General features: G+C 37.6%; 1 long non-coding RNA gene across 1 annotated transcript in view; it reads right to left on the bottom strand.

Moving 5' to 3' along the window:
* LOC116900751 overlaps window positions 1–18,925 on the bottom strand; it is a 221,472-nt gene that overhangs the window by 148,315 nt on the left and 54,232 nt on the right. The window contains exon 2 of the long non-coding RNA XR_004387948.1: window positions 5,999–6,105. This is a non-coding gene — a long non-coding RNA (uncharacterized LOC116900751). The remainder of the gene's footprint in view (window positions 1–5,998; window positions 6,106–18,925) is intronic.

Raw genomic sequence — 18,925 nt, 5'->3', positions numbered from 1 at the left:
CACAATCCATTACTGACTGTGGGCTTTATATTTGTAAGCCTTCACAGCCTAATAAGGTCACTGTTGCCCTGCTACAGGGCAATTCCATTTTTAATTCTTTGTCTCCTCTTTCTCTCTCCCCTCTCTACTCCATCTCTTTGTGTGTAAACTATTGAAGTATTTGCATAATTGTTGAATTAATAGTGTGAAAACATTAGGTCATTTGATAAAATAGTTGGTAAATGTGCTTTGTGAAATCAAAGTTCTGGCTTATGTTCAGAAAGATAAAGCAAGTTTCTGAATATTCATGTTATATAACCTTTGCATGTTAATCTATACCTTATTCAGTATTATGTAATCATAAATTTGAATTTTTATTTGTTTACTATAAATAGAAAAAAAGCTTCCTATAAAATACTGAGCTGAATTTTACCACTTATAAAGGTTTCTGATTTATGACCCTGGCATTATTTGTTGTAGAATAATAAGATGTTTTGATGTTGTAAGAGAAAGATTCCTTATTTTAGCTTACATTTTATGGCTTAGAAGTTGGTTTTGTTCATTCTTTGACATTAAATCCAACTGTGTCCTCCATAGATGCAATGATAAGTATAATATACTCAATCATTGTAAAATATCAGATATTCTTACTGCTGTATAAAATCATTCCTACTGTACATGTTGTAAGGGTTATGTCAAATGCATAAAGCACATGGATTATCGAGGAGGGTACATAGAAGCCAATAAGGCATCTTGGGATAAAACTGAATACACAACAATTTAATTTCAATGCTAACATTACTACAGTTGTTGGTGACAATGAATAGCTTTCCTTGTAAAATGTGTATTGCTTTTGAAATTTGAGATCATGAACTCATTAGAATGTGGCTGGAACTAACTTCTAGTTCAATGAGTCAATTCTGTCTTAACATTCTGTGCCTTTATTTTCATGTCACATATGTTTTCCGAGTGGATGTCATGAAAATGTACAGCTTTGTGTCATTATACTTGGGTTTTCTCTAGTGATGAATTCCCTTTTTTAAGAGGAGGAACCACTGAACCTGTCTGAATTAGTGGGCAGTGAAAGGGAGAAAACTTTCTACACAAACATTTTTCTGAAAAGGCTTTATACCTTCAGGAAAGAAAACTAAGACATAGAATGCTATTGGGGGGGACAGAGACAGACATAAAGACAAAGAGATAAAGACAAAGACAAAAAGAACGAAGAAAAACTCAATGAGGTCTGTGACTCCTAACATAATTTGAATCAATATTAATAACTAACATTTATTATAATTTTTGAGAAAAGTTCTCATTATGTAGACCAATTTGATTGGAACTTGCTATGTAGACCAGAATCAGATCAAATTCTGCCTTTTCAGTGCTGGGATTAAAAGTACTTGCCACTGATTTTATTTTGCTTAGTGATAGTAAATCATATTTCACATAAAATGCTATAATGAGAAAATAATTTAGTCTCTAATTCAATAGTCTTGTGCTAAGGAGATGACTCAGTTTCAGAGAATTTCTGTTTTTCCAGAGGACCCAAGTTCAGCACCCACATCGAGTGGCTCATAATTACCTGTAATTGTAGCTCCAAAGGAATCTGATGCCTTTGTGGACTCATAGGTGCACGCGCGCACGCACACACACACACACACACACACATACACACACACACACACATATACACACACACACACACACATTCGTGCATTAAAAACAAATCTTTAAAACAATACTGAAATTGATTTAGTAGATTCTCTCTTTCAAGCTCAACCAGGGACACACATCTACATTACTTTTTAGTTTTACAGCTGTGAATTTCTGCAAGCCATTTGTTTCCTCTAAACTTTATTCTTTGACTGCATATTCTATTTGAATGATACTGAATATCTTTGCCTAAATGCACAATACTTAAATTTTTTAATAAAGTTTTGTTTTGTTTTTAACAAATATTATTTGATTCAGATAGCAAGATGATATAGAGCTTATGAGTAATTTAAGGGTCAGAGGCCTGATGGGACTATCAAGACCAGCTTTGAGCCTTATATATGGTAGAACAAAGTACTTGAGGTCAAGTCACGGCTACACTATCTGCATTCCATAATTTCCATATATTGCATTTTTTTGTTCTGCTGTTCTAGCATCCACTATGAATTGTAGGTTTTTATATTTACCATGCATATGCTGGGGAGATTTATAGACAAGCACATAATGAATCCTTATGGTAAATGGTTTATTAATGATATAAAAAGGAACAAAAGTATCCATATACTTGCTCATGAATTTAGCTCTCTGTGTATTGAGGACAAGATGGCATGCCCCATCTGGGCAGATCATCCTTCACATTCTTCTTTGTGTTTTTCCATACCTGATGCCAAAAACAGCAGAATTATGCTGTTGCTAAAGACAATCTGATGAGGATTAACTTTACTTATGATTAAATTTGAATGAAAAGGTGTGAACTGTGCAAGGAATGCAGTCTAATTGTATCTCTTTGTGGAAGGGATGGAGGGAGGAGGAGGAGATGGAGGAAGGAATAGGAAAGGAGAGAGTGTCATTTTTTTGACATTGTACACATTTCTTTTTTTGAAAAGTTTAAGTAGAAATAAATGTGTGAATACAGACTATTTGTATCTCTTCAGAGACAGACAGTGGAAAGGGTGTGAGCTGGTATTAAATTTTATCCTAGATATCATTTGTATTCTTTCAAGTTAGGATTATATAGGTAAATTTTTATAGGGGACAGAAATTTGATGGAAACTTCCAAAGTTCAAGACCTCATCAACAGGAACATAGGTATCTGGGAGAGACAAGTACCAGTATTTTAAGTATTGCCACTATGATGATATAGGTAATTTATATACCTCAAAATGAAATAAAGAGTATCACATAAAATCATACCAACAAAGCATAATTAAATTTCATGGATTTAATAAGCAACATACTCAATCCTATGATATTTATACAATGATAATTTTCTTGGTTATCATTATCCAGTAATATCTGTTTTATATATATATATATATATATATATATATATATCACACAGCCATATAAATGGATGTTGAAATATGGTGATGCAATGTTATGAAAATATATCATGTGCTAAGAGACTGGAACTTTTTTTTTTTTTTTTTTGGTTTTTTTGGGAGCTGGGGACCTGAACCCAGGGCCTTGCCCTAGGTAAGCGCTCTACCACTGAGCTAAATCCCCAGCCCCTGAGACTGGAACTTTTGCTGGACCTCATAGACACATAACAATATATCTTAAGGTAACTTATACCTTTTTAAAAATGGGATATTTAATTTATTTACATTTTAAATGTTATCCCCATTCCTGTTTTCCCCTCCAAAAGTTCCCTATCTCATCCTCCCTCCCCCTGCTGCTATGAGGGTGCTCCCCCCCACCTACTCCTACCTCCTTGCCCTGGCATTCCCCCTACACTGGGACGTCGAGCCTTCACAGGACCAAGGGCCTCTCCCCACTGATGTCTGACAATGCTGTCCTATGCTACATATGCAGCTGGAGCCATGGGTCCCTCCATGTGTACTCTTTGGAAGGTGGTTTAGTCCCTGGGAACTCTTGGGGTGGGGGTCTGGTTTGTTGCTGTTAGGATTTCTATCCTAGTTTGTACTCAGCCTGTTTGTTTAACCTGCCTTTAAGAGGCAATGTAAAAATCAGCCTTAAATACACTGGATTTCCCATAATCAACTCTTAAAACCTAAGATTTTTAAAGCATAGCTATAACTTTAAATTATGTTCTCTTCCATGCTCTTGTCCCAATAATAATTAATGTGTGTTTTGATAATAAAATGCTGAAAATAACAAATATAGTATAAAAGAAATCTTACAAAATGAACTTCTAACACAAATGGTCACTGCAATGTAGAGATAATTGTTTGATAAACAGGGATGGTTGAGTACTGTGTTATCTCGCTCATTCAGAGTCATTGACTCAATCCCTTGTAAAACCTCTGTTAAAGATTTATGTAAAGTAATTCTTGTTTCTTTGCCATGTGATACTTTTTTGGCTATTCAATAAATACAGAGTAAAGTCTTTTGTTAGAGACAGATACACTCAAAAGGCACACCAGACGCAGGTACAGACATACAGGAATAGACTCCAAAGAGATCCAAGACAGACCAGGATTCAGCTCATTCAACAGACGACAAAGAGATGGAACACTCAGAAAAGGGGAAGTAGAAAATTCAAATTTGGGTTACACCTAAACATTATTGATGATTATGAGTTTATTATTAATGTATGTAAGCTGAAAATGTTTTAACACCTTGTGTGAAATTGTTAATATGTTTAACCTATGCAGTAAAGAATATTATTTAAGACATAAATTGAAATACCATATATAAACCTAAAACACCTATTAATATTCACACTTATGTAACATGTATCACTTATTCTATAGGTCCCCAGAAAAATATAAAAGTATTTAAGCATCATGTAGATATTATCCACATTCTGGTCTTTACCTGTAGAATTTATATAGTAACTAGAGAGCAACTCTTGACAGCACTTAAGAAAAGGATTTCTCTTAATACAAAATAACATGTGACTGTACCTTGACTTCATACATAATAAGCCATTTTACTGTAATATTTGTAAACCTTTTAGTGTCTCTGGAAAATAAAGTTACTCTTTCCGTCAAATTTCCTTCTTATAATCTCACTTTTTTTCCTTATGAAAAGCTTCAGACTTAGTTTTCCAAATAAAGAAGACTTTTGATTATTCAAAAAGTATAGACTAGAAAACAGAAACTTAATATATTCATATGGATTATATATACTGTATATTATATGTAATATGTAATATACATGGCATTAAAATCTTAGGAAGATTTTATCATACGGACTCCTTTGCAACTCTGCTTTATTTTTTTATACACAGAAATAATATAAAATCCTCATCTTTCTCATTTATAAATATGACTGCTTGTTAATTTTATAGAAGCATCGTGTTCTGAAACCAATTTTAATAGTAATATAGATTTTCACTGTTGAAAAAATACCCTCTTTTAAGTTCTATATGAGCATACTTGAGGTGTTTATAATTTTCAATGCCATTAAAATAGACCATGGGAAACATTCTATTGTTTAAATCTCTTTAGACATTCCTAATTATTGCATTACATTAAATCACTACATATAGAATTGCTGTGTCAAAAGCCAGAGCCAGCCATTAAGACACTTGATTAAACAGACCAAATGCTTATTGTGTACTTTGTATCTTTTCATAGCCCTGTCCCTAGAACACTTGATTGTTTTAATTCTTTCCGTTCTTCATCCTTGAACCTGTTTAAAGCAGTGAATCCATGGGAATTACACATAAAAAAAATTGAAGACCGCTATGCAGGTTTGTCAAAGTATAAAAATGCTTGTAATTAAGTTGTTGATATCAATCTTTTCTTTCGTGACTCAATAGTCTATGACTGTCGCTCATGGCAGTTTCATGCTGATGCTTTTCTGTAGCCAGAGAGTTTAGTAAAGGGAATCATGGTTAAATGTGTAAGAGATTGAAATTTTTCTAATTGGAAAATCAGAAATAAGGGATCCTATTGAGTCATGGAGCGATTTGCCAGTGTGAATTGTCTATTCTGTGAATTATAAAATTTGTTGTCTCTGGAGTAAGTCAGTTTTCTGGCATCTGTGTTTAAAACGGCTCATCTGATACTAAGAAAGAGTTTTGGGAATTGCCCCTCCTGTTCTCAACCTCTGAAGGTATGTGATCACAACCTTTGCTCTGGTATTTTGACTCTTGATTTAAAGTTAAATCCATGCATTGCAATAAATTCTGCTATTTACAATTTTGATGGGGAAGCATGTATTGATTTTAGAGACATTATGGAATTTCAAAAGCATAATTCTTTTTAAACAAGCAAAATATTTTGGTATTTGAAAAGTACTTGTGAAGCATCAGTATGAGCTCTGTAGGGTAAAGATGGCAGAGCAGCAACAATGCGTGATGAAGGAGTGGCCATGTTGGACACACTCAACTCACCTGGAGCCAAAGCCCATCACGTCCATCAACATTGGGGCCAGCATACTGACAGCCAGGCACTGCCACTGGGGATCACAGGCCAAGAACTGCTTGCCTTTTATATCAAGCTGGAACAGAATACATTATCAGTCAGCTTCCAGTTTCCTTTCAAACTTAATAAAATCCGCAGTTTATTATATTCTCTGTCAAATGAGATGTTCAGTTATCCGAATATTCAACACAAAGGGAACAGTAACTTCTTGACCTCTCTAATTTATACCTCAGTGCTTAACTCTGCACCTTTGTCAGTCAAGGAACCATCTATAGTTTATCTTCTATAAAGCAGTTCTTGTAAAAGCTTATTATTTCAGTGCAATCATTTATATCCAATTGGTTTAAGTAATTTATATGCTTATTTAAACAGTCATTTTATATGCATTGTATTTAAAGACTATAAATCCAAATTCATTTAAACCCCAAGAAAATAAAAATTTAAAAACATTTTTGTTAGATATTTTTTATTTACATTTCAGATGTTATTCCCTTTCCCGGTTTCCTGGACATAATCCCCCATCCCATCCCCATTCCCTTCTTCTAAAACGTTGTTCCCCTAAAAACATTATTTATGAATAAAACTGCTACGAAAATAGTTGAGCAAGTGTCATTGTGATGTAGTGGGGCATCTTTTAGAAATATCTCTGTCCAGGATTAGAATAGCTGGGTCTTGAAATAGAACCAAGTTTCTGCGAAACCATCAAACTGATTTCCAAAGAGGTTGTACAAGTTTGCAATCCCACTAGCAATGGAAGTGTTTCCCTTGATCCACATCTTGCCAGCATGTGACGTCACTTCAGTTTTTGATCTTAGCCATTTTGGTGGTTGTAAGATGAAATCTCAGAGTCATTTAATTTACATTTTTCTGATGACTAAGGATGTTGTACATTTGTTTAAGTGTTTCTCACCCATTCCAGATCCCTCTGTTGAGAATTCTCTGTTTAGCTCTGTACCACAAATTTTTAATTGGGTTATTTGGTTTGGTGGTGTCTAATTTCTAGAGTTATTTATACATTTTGGGTAGAGTCCTCTGTCAGATAGATGGTTGGCCAAGATCTTTTCTTAATCTGTAGGATGCAGGTTTTGTCCTATTGATGGTGTCCTTAACCCTGAAAAGACTTCAGTTTCATGAGATCGCACTTAATAACTGCTAAACTTAGTGTCTGCACTGGAAAAAAACCTAGATGTCCCTCAACTGAAGAATGGATAGAGAAAATGTGGTACATCTACATGTTGGAATGTTATCCAGTTATTAACAACAAGGGCATCATGAAATTTTCAGGCAAATGGGTAGAACCAAAAACTATCAAGCTGAGTGAGATAACCCAGACCCAAAAGCACTTGCATGATATGTAATCACTTATAAGTGGGCTTTAGCCATACAGGACAGGCTAACCATACTACAATCCACATGCATGATATATAATCACTTATAAGTGGGCTTTAGCCATACAGGACAGGCTAACCATACTACAATCCACATGCATGATATGGAATCACTTATACGTGGGCTGTAGCCATACAGGACAGGCTAACCATACTACAATCTACATGCATGATATGGAATCACTTATAAGTGGGCTTTAGCCATACAGGACAGGCTAAGCATACTACAATCCACATGCATGATATGGAATCACTTATAAGTGGGCTTTAGCCATACAGGACAGGCTAAGCATACTACAATCCACATGCATGATATGGAATCACTTATAAGTGGGCTTTAGCCATACAGGACAGGATAACCATACTACAATCCACAGACTCAAAGAAACTAAGTAATCAGGAGATGTAAGGGAGGATGCAGGAATCTCATTTAGAAGGAGAAAACAGATTGTCATAGGAGGTAGATGAACAAAGAGATAGAGATAGAAAGGGATAGAGATGGGGATAAGATGGGGGGAGTGCAAGAGTGGGAAAGGGCTGAGAGTGACAATGGAATCCAATCCCAGTCATCTCTAAGACTACCAGGAGACCTGGGACTGGTGAATCTCTGGGGCATTGGTAGAGGTGACCCTAGCTGAGATTCCTATCAGCTAAGGGTATACGAAGGATTTTGAGTCTCCATAAAGGGGATACGGAGACTGAAGTGGCCACCTCCTGCATCCAGGCAGGGCTTTGAATGGAGGGAGTGGGACATCAACCCAAACACAAGACCTTCAATCCAAAATTTGCCCTGCCCATAAGATGCACAGGCGTAGTTATGGCCAACCAACCTGAGACAAATCCCATAGGAGAGAGCCAATCAATCCCTGACCCTATTAATGATACTCTGCTATGCTCGAGGACAGAAACTTAGCATCGCTGTCTCCTGAGAGGCTTCATCTAGCAGCAGATGGAAACAGATATAGAGACCACAGCCAAGCATCATGTAGTGCTCAGCAAGTCTTGTGGAAGAGTAGTGGACAGAATTGAGCAAGCCAGAGAGGTCAAGGACGCCACAAGATGTACCGAATCAACTAATCTGTCTCATGCAGGCTCAACAGGACTGGGCTACCAGCCAAAAGGCTTGCATAGGTTAGACCTAGAACCCCTGAAGCTTTAGATGGGATGTGCAGACTGGTTTTCTACTAAGACTGCAATAGAAGTGAAGTCTGTCTCTGAATCTACCATTAGATCTCCTTCCCCTAGCTGGACTGCCAGTTTGGGCTTCAGTGGGAGAGGATGTACTAGGTCTGATAGGACTGGATATCCCAAGGCAGGGTCGAGCTCAAGAACCTTTCCTCTTTTCTGGGGAGAAGGAGAGAGGATAGTAAGCAGATTTTCAAGGGTGAGCCTGGGAGGGCAGGCTACGATCTAGATGTAAAATGAATAAGTAAATAAATTAATGAAAAAATATTAACAATTTTAATGGAAAGGGATATTAATAGTACTTAAGCTAGCTTAATGCAATCCCTACAGCATTGTGTTTGTACCTCCTCATGTACTTTATCATGAGAGATGCTGAGGAGACAGCAACCTCATTGAATGTGCCAGGGTGCCCCAGCTATGAAACTTGTTAAGAACACACCAGAAACATATTGGCTTAGGTAAACCTTTAAGCTGGGCTTCCTGTGGGAGGGAGATGTGTCAGGTATGATCTATCTTCCTCTCAGCACCATGAAACCCACTGGACCTACATTGCATTCAGGTGCACTCAGGTCTTCATAGTGAGGAACACTGAACTCACCCCAGAGAAGGAAGGCAGTAGTGCAAGTGACTGTCCACAGTAGTCCTCCTCCTCCCCTCTCTCCCCTCCTCCCCCTCTCTTCCCTCTCTCTCTCTCTCTCTCTCTCTCTCTCTCTCTCTCTCCTCTCTCTCCTCTCCCCTCTCCCCTCTCCCCCTCTTCCCTCTCTCTCTCTCTCTCTCTCTCTCTCTCTCTCTCTCTCTCTCTCTCTCTCTCTCTCTCCCCTCCCCCGCCTCCCTGATTGAGTCTTAGAGGCTTTGTGCTACTTGCTGATTTTCTTGATATTCTTTATCTTCCTACATGCTAAAATACACTCTTGCATGATCCACTGACCTTAAAGCCCTTTATCACTTGCTGACCTCCCTGGCACTAATTAGTTATCTGCTATTACCTTTTGTATAAAAAAACCCCGCAATGCCATACTCCATATATCTCAACATCTAGCCCTACCCCAAACACTGCCTTACTGCACCCACCTAGGGCTTGCTTATTTCATTTCACCTGATATCACTCACTTAGTAATTATTTTATTTATTTATTTTTGGTGAAGTGTGATATCTTCAGGAAAGAGCCACTTAAATTATGAAGCCCCACTTCAAAATTTATTGTTGTTCTGCTCTTCTACCTCTCTTTTATAATTCAGAGAATTTATTATTCTGGAACCTTTTCTTATTCCTTGGGCTTTTTCTGTTCTTGTGTTCCTACAATGGTATAAGTTCATTAGTTCTCACTTAGACAATAACAATAACTTTGACACAGGGATATAGTGCTATCTAAAGGCAGAAGAGACTTCCAATTTAGGATAATTTAACGAAAGCTATTAAATAACCTATTTAAACAAACATGACTGTACGCAGGAAATTGACCCCGCAGCGTGTTAGCCTTCCCTTGCCCAGGCCCCATGCAGTAGCAGGAGAGGAGTTACTACTATTCCAGAATATCAGGACAATGGATGGTGTCTATAAGGACCTTCTGTAGTAAACCAATGGTCTTTCATATAGGGTCCCAAGTAGCACATGCTAACAATGCAAATGGGAGTGTGAGCATAAAACACAATCTTCACTCTTGCATCAGATTTTCCATAAGACAAACACACGGAATGCCCAAGTGCCAAGGAGGCTTAGAGGTTGCTGACGAGGTTCAGATGCACCAGTTTCTGGGTTAAGCAAGAACATCAGAAATATACAAGGTGAAATAAAACAGAGCTAGCAGCCATTTCTATGCACACTGAAGAAAAAAAAGATATCAAAACAGGATCTATATTTCTTTTCTGACATAAAAATCTAACCTAACAAATCACTGAAATTTTACAGTTCGCCTAGTTACCACCTGTGTGATTGATAGCACATGCTTCATACCTTTCTTAGGTTAAACATCAGAGCACCTTAAAGCACATACTATTAACAGTTCACTATATTAGTACTAATGGCAGGGTTGCTCCCTCAAAGCAGCAGATACAGAAAGCTTTATAATGTAAACTCTATGTCTCCAATAAGCCACACATCTTCAAACCTGCATTTCCACGAGTTGAGTTTTCCTTCTGCTAAGAATGATTCATCTCCTGTCATTTCTAATACACTTTCCTAGAAAGCTCATACTTTATAGCAATAAAGTAATAATGTATTAGTTGCTTTTCTCATTCCTTTGACAAGATACCTGGCAAAGACAAGTTAAGGAAGGAAGGTTTCTCTGCGCTCCATAGAGCGACAGCCACATTACAGTACAACATCTGTTCAGTCCAACTTCAGAAGTCCCCATAGTCCTTAATAGTCTAAAGACTGTTTAAATGTTCAAAGCTCATTTGAGACTCAAAGAAATTCCTTAATTGTACAAATCAAAACATTACATAATTCCAGCATGCAATGGTGCAAACTAAGCATCCCCTATCCATAATGGATGGATGGGATAGAGCAAAGGAAAACTGGATCAAAGCAGTATCCATACCCAGCAGGGAAAATAGCAAATTCTGTCACTCCACATCACACAATCTGGAATTCATGATAGAATCATCTGGACTCTAAGGAACTTAACTAGCCTTCTAGCTGAGCTGCCTCTAGCACATTTGACTTATGTCCTGGGCCAACCCCATTCTGTTTCCTCAACATCTTGGTTCTCCATTGCAACTAAGAAATCATTGTCGTAGCTTTACTCAATAGACACCGATGACATCTGACAACAGCCTTTGCATGGATTCCAAATGCTTCCATTCACTGTCTGACTTCAGTTTCCTGGATTAAGTTGCATCAACTTCTCTGCGATAACTTGTTCAGTGACAATGATAGTTTAGTCTCTTCATTTTCATTAATTTGTGCTTTCACGAGATGAGTGTTGGGTGGGTGGTGTCTTGCAAACTGCAAGCATTCTCTACAATAGGCACTAAACTATTTAACAATTACAGATGTTTAAATGCCCACATTCTCCTTAACCTAAAGTGCATATATTTGCTCACCCACAGTTATTTGCAAAACCATAATTTTCGTATCTTTCCACTCTCGTTTTGCACCCACACCTGCAAATATGGATGAGAGTATCAAGCAGCAACCATAACACACCCTGAGTACTGTGCTATGTTGGACTGTTTTCTGTCAATAAAATTCATGCATTTGCTTTAAATTAAGGCTCACTCACACTCTTAAGACATGGCCAAGATTCACTAAACCTTGGCATGGATGTCACACAAATGGTTCCTAGCCCAGGTTGGGATAAAATCTCTGCCAGGTCTCCATTGTCCACAGTTCTGTATGGCCCAATAAGCCCCGCGAACAGCATTTTAAGGTACTTGTAGCTGAAAGTTCCAAAGTCTTTTCTTATTCTTTATGGCATAGCAGGCTCCTCTGAGATTGAAACTTAGTATCTTGCAGGGAGGCTCCTTAAGCCAGAAATGAAAACAAAACAAACAAACAAACAAACAAAACACCTTGAGGAAGTTCATGAAACTGACCTAATTTATAAGGACACCTCCTTCCTGGAGTAAACAATAAAGGCTGCTTAACATCATTGCCAGACAAGCAGAGCTGCTGAGAAGACTCAGACCAGCATATTCCTAGTCAGACTAACTGGCTTACTTAGGGAGAACACTTTATCCTGCTGAGGTACCTGCAGGCCATGCATTGTACTCCAGGTTCCCAGCTTTTGTGAGCTGTCACCACTGCTTGGTGGGTGGCGGTGGCGGTGGAGGTGATGGTGATGGTGGTGGTAAGAGGCTTTGATGATGCAGTCTTTGAGTTATTTCTGCTACTGTAACTAGGCTTTGCTGGTTTCTGACAGTCCTGTCCTGGGCTCCCTGTCTGGGGTAAGTAGACACATGGATTGTTGCTACAAGAAAAAAGCTCAGGCTTACAAGGGCAACACACTCACTTGTGGCACCATTGTGTTTCATTATTAATTTTTGCATTATTGTTTGTCTTGTTGCTGGGAAATACATGTGTCAAAGTAGTTTGAGGAAGCCTGTTCTGGCTCACCATTTGAGCTCAAAGGCCTTCATGATTAGGGAGTTTTAATGGCCAAACTCTGCGGCAGCTTGCAGAGAATGTAACATATTCCTGCTCAGCTAGCTTCACCCTCTGTATCCAACTACGCTTTTCCCACCTTGAACAAACTAATCCAGAAAAACCTTCATACCCATGACCAGAAGGTTGTCTACTAGTGATTCCAGAGCCCTCCAAGATGCCAATCAACCTGTACCAACAGTTTCGGAGAGCAATGCTATCCTTTGCTTGAAGGAAAGCTGTTTATTCTTTATTATTTCTCCAGCGGACAGAGAACACTGTATAGATCCTTGGAGAGGCAGGCACCATGGCCAACGCGTGTGTACCCTGAGGATCACTGCGGTTTCTCAGTAGATATATCCCATCTTTACCTCCCAGATGCTGGTTTACAGGTCTACACCTCCATTCTCTCTTCATGTGGTGCTGTTGTCCAAACCCAGGGCTTTCTGCACAACACACAAGTACAGAGCTGTCCTGAGCTCCAAAGAACACTTACCCTCACCTAATGCCATCCTAAGAATAATTAAAATAATTGAAAGTGGAATTTAAAATGCATTTTTGATGGATAAACAAAGGGTTTCTTCTTGTATTTGTTAAAAAGTACAAATTCTGTGATGTGGCTAGATAATGAATTTCCATGATCTACAATTTTAAGTGACACAGACTGGCACATAGGGACAAAGGTCACTCCCACCCTTGCCTGGAACCTTACATTTGTCTCCTTTCAATCAATAACACCACACTATCTGTGTTTACTTACAACTATTCTAATAGTACTACACACACACACACACACACACACACACACACACACATACACACACACACACACACACAGAGGCACAGGCACTGGCACAGGTTCCTACCTCAGTCCATGGAGATTTTTATTTTCCTAAATGTTATTTGAAACGTTTCTCAATAAATAAAATATCAGACTTTCTTTTTTTCTTATATAGCAGGAACCATTTAATTCCCTTGCAATTGATTTTGATATTAAACAAGTTATAAATTTGGATGAGTGTACCTTTCTGAGGAGTGAACATGTACAAAAATTCCTGTAAGTGTGTGTGGAGACATCAAAGATCAATATATATGTATGTACATATATACATGTATGCAATTATTAATATGGATAGAGTCAGATTTTTTCCCTTGAGAATTAAATCAATTTGTTCTTCTTCTGGCAATTTATCATACTGTTAAATATGATAGGTGAAAATTATATCTCAGAGCGATTTTAATTAACATTTAAATATATGACAGAGGTTGAGTCTCATATTTTAATGGATATTAGTGTATATTTTCCATGAAATATCCGTGAACATCTTCACAACTGTTATTTTAATTTCAACACGAAGGATGTTTTTTCTTCTTTTTTCCCCTACATGAAGCAAAGCCATTAACTACATCAGCAAAATATTTCTTGGTGTTTGAGTTTTGAAAGCCTTTGTTGCAAGCCTGTGATAGAACACTCCATGTCGTACAGAGGTCCCACAGTGCCCTCTAGTGACATCATTGTCTATTGCACCTTTCCTATATTGCTATTCAGGGCAAACATCAGAAGACAACTAGATTGAAGGAGTCTTTCCTAGCTTTTAGGTCTACTCAGCATCCCTTGGTCTTGAGATGATAAGAAAATGCAATCAGAATTAAGCACTAGATAAAACATTAGCACTACTGTAACACCAAAGGGCCAAATTACTGTCTGCAAATATTGGCCGTCCTGTTCAGATTTATTTTCCTTCTTGTTACTTTACACAGAGTAGATTTGAGATATTTAATCAGCAGGCCGCAGTGTTTTAATTACAGTAGAGGAGGCAGAAAATAAATGAGAAAATAAATTACATCCATACAATATAGCGAAGATGTAAGAAGAGAAATAAATCAGTGTAAGGTTATGAGAAAGCTCTGAAGAATGATTGTGCTTGCTGATTTTGGAGTTAGGTAATTCCTTAGGCCACACTTTCTACAAGTATGCATAGACAAATTCTATTCTTCTCCTTCTTTGGAGAATGTGGTTCTCTGTGTGTCCAGAATGTGGGACTATATGCTGGGTTTTTTTTTTTTTTTTTATGTTGTATATGTTGGTGTATTGATGTGTAACAATTTCCTCTGAGACTGAAACATTGCATCCTTAGGTGAAGTTTCTTTAGCAAGAAGGTGAACAGCTTAGGAAGTCCTGAAACAATCTAGATTCACTAGGCCACTTTTTGTCAAGAGTAAACAACAAAATCTGAGAGTCTCTTTAAGATGAAAGGAAATTGAGCTGCAAAGAGTAGCTTTAGAGATGAAAAGCTACAGAAAAGACTATGATCCAAACCGGCTGCCTTGAAGAAGCAGAAACCAGCCGAGCTGCCTATAAGAGGTTTAGACCGATCGAGCCACGTGGAAGGGACATGTTTCAACTTGTCGAGGTGCCGGTAGGCTGAGTGATGCACTCCAGGATCCCAGTTTTGTAACCTGTCACCCATGCTGGGGTGGGCTTTGCTGATGTAGCTGTCATTGTAAGTAACCCCTCACCCATATTTCTGTAACAACCCTGATAATATTTTCAGTTTTAGTTGGATGTTGGCGGTAACAGTATTTTTGTTTGTTGTGACCATTTTAGCATCAGTAGACATGTATACTACATCTCTGTAGCAAAAGTCTTGTCAAAAAACATAGGTGTGCAGGCTCATGTGTGTGACAGTAGAAGACAGACATAAAGATCTGGTACCTACCTGATATCTCTCCACTTTATTATTTTACAAAAGGGTCTCACTAAACATGGAGCTCCTGGAACAATCTAAAATTCCTGGCCAGTACTCAAGTACTGGCCTCCACAGCTCTGGAATTAGAAATTTTTAAAGTGGTCCTGGGGATTTCACCTCAGTGCCTTGGATTCCTGTGAAAATCACTAAATTCATTGTACCATCCCTGACCATTAGATTCTGAAGCAGTATGGTCCTCACATGCTGAAGTGTAGCAACAAAGGATGAAGTGACGTATCAGCAGACATTACATGGCTTCCTTCAGAAACTGGAGGCATTGATTTTGATTCCAAATGACACTGAAAGCTGATGGGGTCTTTCAATAGACAACTGCCATGACATTCTGGCTGGCTGTTAAAAGTCAACTTGAAGATGGCAAAATGAAAACAAAGAAAAATTGGAAAATTCTACTGTAAAGGACATAGATCCATTATGTGAACAGGACTTGGGACAGGACAGAAGCAAAGCACACAGAAAGTGTCTAGAACATGCTTTGAACAAACTTGATGTGAAGTGTCAGAAATCAGGGGTAAAATATAGCTTTGTTGCTAAGTATATGGAAATAGAGTGAACACATTTATGGAGGAAGATAATTAAACCAGGTTAAGCTAAGGGTAGGGGGCTAAGTTGCACCGTGAACTTATCAATTTCAAGATGCTTGTATTTGGCTGTATGTGTAGACACCAGAGAAGTAGATGCAGAAACACAAATTTCAGAGGAAAATATGCCTAAAATCACAACTTTGGAAATCAATAGGACCAAAAAAAAAATGGCTGTCAACAAGTAAGGAAATACAATTAGGAAAGAAGGAAAGAGAGGCCAAGAATTGAAGCCCTGGGTGTGGCAGCTTTGGATTTGGGAACAGAAAGATAAAATAAGCAAATGAAAAAAAAAAGAAATCCGATTTCTGTGTGTAGATAATTCACAGAGTGTGGTCCCAAAGCCACTGAGGAGACTGGCCAAGACTAGAGTCCCCTGCTTTGTCAACTGCTACAGTAAATAACATACAAGGAGGTCAGCAGGGCATGCTGTGTTTACCATATAGAAAACATGCTGACCTGACATGCTCGGATGACATAATTGTTTTGGTGTGGGGGGATGCAGGTGAAGTGGACCGAAATTCTAGAAAAGTATGTGTCATTATCTTGAGAAGTAGAATATCAATAAAGAGTTATTAATCAATTATTTCTATGCCAAGGAGTAGTTCTCCCAAATTTTCCAAAGACTAAAATCCTACAATGTACCCTGGTTGCAATGAGAATAGGATAACAATAAACTAAAAAAGAGAAGCATGCACATCTATATACTTACACACACACACAAACACACACACACACACACACACACACACACACACGATACTTCATTATAAAAATAAGCTAAGAAAATACAGTTGAAAATGATTCAGGAAATATTGTAGATAAATACAACTTTGACCAAACTACAGAACATTGGAACTTATGAAACTTCTCAAATCTTACCTTACCCCTGGCATACTTCACTTCTCATGTTAGGCACCATTTGCAGAAAGTGTACTTCCTCCACACTAATTCGATAAAGTAACTCTATTCCCATAATTCTCATTATTCTGTGACCTGCTAAGATGCAGGTAATTTTATATCATATTAACTGTCAAATGGGCATGCACTTGGTACTTAACCATATGCCTATTGATTAAATAAAATGGCTTTTTGGACAACGTACTATATTGAAACATAAATTTCATGTGCATAGTTAAAAAATTCCTAGCTTAGTGAGTGACATGTGGAATAGCAGTTATTATATTTTTGCGAATTAGCTACGAAATAAATCCCCTCTTCAAAGATGTTACCAAATTAATTTTTTGGAAAATATGATCAACAGAGGTTTTTCAGGTTTTTGAAAGGCATTAGAATTTTGCCTTGACTTTGCTGTGACACCCCACTATTGAAAGGAGGAGTGCTGCTTACAAGGTTACTAAATCCAAAATTCTCCATCAGCTGGCTTCTGAGATCACAGCTGGATCAGGAGAAAGACTAGAGAGCGCCACAAATCTACAAATACAGAAATTGAGCAAAGTAGTAATAGTCATCTAAATTCAGAAGTCCCAAATATTTTTCTTCAACCTGTTTCCGGCATATTATCATGAGACATTTTACAACAAAATGAATGTCGACTCAAAGGAGTTCTACTGTCATTTAAAATGTGTTTTAACTGAAGCACAATGAGATGTGAAACTGAACTATGAATATGTGCTGACACATTATCATTTTATAATGCAAATGACAGAATGAATAATGATTATATATTAATATCCCTGTTTTGAAAACCATGCATAGCATTCTGTTCACTTGTGAAGACTAAAGGCTGTCTGAAAAAAAAAAAAAACAAAATGAGCTATTTAGTCCAAAAGACAAAATACACTGCAAAAGAACTAACCTTTTTATAAGACATCACTTAGATGAGCTGAAGAGTCAACACGCTCACCTTTTCAGACTTGCTTACAAGCATGAAGGTTTATTCAATAGAGTTCTTGGCTTAACAAAACTAGGGGTATAATGGTAACTTCTGAGGTTCAAATTTGTTCCCAATGAATTTAGAATATTTTCTAGACATGGCAGTTGTCTCCAAAGACTGAGCCATGCAGGTCTGAGACCCTCAATTATACTTTAATCTAGTGTGTACCTCTAAAATCTAACCCTGGAAATTAGCTTTTTAAGGGGGTAACTAATTAATATTCCAGGCTATCTCTTTTTCCCCTTTTATTCGTGGAATGCAAAAAACACAATAAACAATTTGACTCTGCCAGTTAAGCTATCCTAATAGGATTATTTTTGTGACACTGGGCCTTGGGAGAATTCTGTTTATCTGCACATATACATAAAACAGTATAATGACTATGGACTTTCTTGTTAAAGACATTCTGCTAGTAAAAGTTCATTCTCTTTCATTTTGAGTTTGTTTGGAAGGGGAGAAGTAGACCTGAAAGTCCAGGAAGCCTCAGCCCTATGCAGAAGACCCCAGACAAATGATGAACATGGAGAGTAGGAGGTAATGTATTTGCCAGAGACAAGCTCTCTACCAAAAGAAAACGATCAGCACTGAAACATGCAATTAATATTATATATACAAAGAAGGTTTCTATTTAGGCACATATATGTATATACATCTATGTATGCAAGAAAAACTAATATAGAAGGAGGCCATGAATCTGAAAGAGAGTAAGAAGATATGGCATACAGATGGGTTAGGAGGGAAACAAAAGGAAGGATAAAATTGTTGAATTTTATTATAATATTAAAAATGAAAAGAAATGATGTTTTTACAAAAAAAGGAAGAAGAGATGAGGAGAAAAGTTTTGCTGTATGTAGAGTAGAAAAAAATGCTATTAGGTAATTCTCAAATGAGTTAAGCTGTTCATTTTCTGTGCAGAGAACCATTGTCTGAGCCCCTGACCAACATTGTCTTCTCCATAAGACTGAGGCTATGCTCCTCAAAGCAGCTGATTTTT

Source organism: Rattus rattus, chromosome 1 (assembly GCF_011064425.1).
Source record: "Rattus rattus isolate New Zealand chromosome 1, Rrattus_CSIRO_v1, whole genome shotgun sequence".
Taxonomy (NCBI): Eukaryota; Metazoa; Chordata; class Mammalia; order Rodentia; family Muridae; genus Rattus; species Rattus rattus.
The sequence above is the reverse complement of the archived record's forward strand: the minus strand, read 5'-3'. Positions and strand labels throughout refer to the sequence as shown.